Genomic DNA, 2,451 nt, shown 5'->3' with positions numbered 1-2,451 from the left:
AAAAAAAAAAAAAATAGCTAAAGTGTGAAATGTAGTGTTGATCTGTAGTGAAAGCTTGGAAATATATTCATTTAAACTAGTAGTATGCTAGAAAATTGCTCTTGTTTCAAATTCCACATTATTTAGCTAATCCCAACCTTGAAGGGTTAACTGTTTGTGTGATGCCTAGCACAGTGGGGCCTTGAACTTGACTGAAACCTTTGGACACTACTGTAATACAAATAACTCTGCTCATGTTGCCCTCTACTGACCGCAGTCAAGAATTAAGCCCTAAAAAAGGAAGAAGAGAAGAGCGGTGGGAAGAGTTTGGGGAAATACCTTTGTCAGACAGTCATTAGTCTGACCTTTGTCTAGCTATACTGAAAAAAGGACAGGAGACACTTGATATGGCTTTAATCATGCCACAACTTTTATTATTAGATATCTGGGACTACCCAGCAGATAAACATGTACAGTGCAGATATCCTCCTGTTATTTCGATATCTACTCAAGGCAGTTCTGCCAGCCCCTTTCTTTCCATCCAGGTTCCCCAGCCAACCCATTTCTGGGACCTTGAAGGAGGGCTAAGGTGGGCTATAAGAAAAGGGGAGTTGGCTCCCTGCCAGACTAGTCTTGGGAGCCCCGAGCCTCCCCATTCCACTCCTTTAACCAGCACTTCTTCCCTTTTTAAGTTCTTTACCAAGCAGTTTATCCAGTCACTATACACTTCTCTTCCCCCCTGCCCCCCGCCATGGAATACCTGCACTGAACATCTGCCCCACACTTACATAATGATTTGCAAGATATAGCCTAACTCCCTTCACTCACCATAACAAAGCCCCCTAAAAGGGGGTGGCTTCACCTGCTTTTTGGAAAAAGAGGCTTCTCGTGCCCAGGTTTGCCCCATTTCAATCACTCAGCCTTTCCAGAAGATGAATCAGCATCACTATGCTGACCCATTCCCCCTTTTGAAGCAGCATTTGAGCCACTCCCACCCCCCTGTAAAGCACTGTTCCTTCTTGCTTGGCAAGCTGGACAACACCTCTTTCCCCTGTGGTCATTTTCCCCCTGCAGGTAACCTGTAATGGTATTTATACGCACCTATGGTTTATAGGCAATTCGATATAGTAATAGCACATTTTCCTCTTTGTTTTCAGATCCACAGAAGATTGCCTTGTGCTTGTATGCTGTGGATTGTATGACCTCTTGCGTGGCGTTCTTTTAATCCTGCCAGATATCATGCTAGAAGATGTGATAGACAAACTTATTCAGCCTGACACTCTTATTGTTCTTGTGAACCATCCATCTCCTCTCATACAAGAAGGAGTCATTAAAGTAGGAATATATACAGTCTAAATGTTTACAACTTAGATAAGCCTATAAACTAGCTCACTTGAATATATCCAAAGTTTGGTCTAAGATGTTCTTTATATGCAGATTGTTAGCAAAAATAAGATTGACTTCTTTATTATATTCCCCTAGTTTTATCTCCACAAAGCCTTTTTAAAACTAGTTGATTATATCTAGATGTTTGATAATTTCTTCATAAAAAGTATCTTTTCAATTGATAGTTAAACTATAGAATTTATATAAACTAGAGATAATAGAAGAAATCAAATCCTATGATGGAAGCAAATAGCTCATAAAAATGGGAATAACATGGTAGAAAAATAAATGACCATCCTTCAGTACGGGTAGTGCATCATACAAAAATTATTTCCTCCAGTGTTTGCTTAGTCCTGAAATCCTTCCTCGAGATAGTTCCCATTGCAGTCAGTGTGACTTTTGCCTGGGTATTAACTTAAACTGACTGTGAGTTTTATCTTGATTTTTGACAGTGTGTTTTTGTCCTTCTTATGAAAAGGGAAAACAGTTTGCAGTGAAGAATTTTGCTCTTGAGGCAGGGCCTACGGAGTAGCTTTGGCTTGTAGTTTTGAAGAGGAACTTCAAAGGTTTAGTTAAGAAGATTAGATGGATGGATGGATGGATAGATAGATAAATACAAAGTAAAACCACTTAAGTCACCAATCAGTAACAATTTAGCTAAAATGTGTAAAAAAATTTTAATATTATAAACTTTGTTCCATTTTTTCGTATAAATAAATCTATATTGATCACGACCTATGAGGAAAGACTGAAACAATTGGGTTTGTTTAGTCTGGAAAAGAGAAGAATGAGAGGGGACATAACAGTTTCAAGTACATAAAAGGTTGTGAGGAGGAGGAGGAAGAATTATTGTTCTTAACCTCTGAGGATAGGACAAGAAACAATGGGCTTAAATTGCAGCAAAGAAGGTTTAGGTTGGACATTAGGAAAAACTTCCTAAGTGTCAGGATGGTAAAGCACTGGAATAAATTGCCTAGGAGGGTTATAGAATCTCCATCATTGGAGATTTTTAAGAGGAGGTTAGACAGACACCTGTCAGGGATGGTCTAGATAATACTTAGTTCTGCCATGAGTGCAGGGGACTGG

The 2,451-nt window shown here is 39.2% G+C and overlaps 1 protein-coding gene across 3 annotated transcripts in view; it reads left to right on the top strand.

Moving 5' to 3' along the window:
- LYST (lysosomal trafficking regulator) overlaps positions 1-2,451 on the top strand; it is a 206,175-nt gene that overhangs the window by 113,243 nt on the left and 90,481 nt on the right. The window lies entirely within an intron of this gene.

This window comes from Chelonoidis abingdonii, chromosome 3 (assembly GCF_003597395.2).
Source record: "Chelonoidis abingdonii isolate Lonesome George chromosome 3, CheloAbing_2.0, whole genome shotgun sequence".
Taxonomy (NCBI): Eukaryota; Metazoa; Chordata; order Testudines; family Testudinidae; genus Chelonoidis; species Chelonoidis abingdonii.
This window is presented reverse-complemented; position numbering and strand designations above follow the sequence as displayed.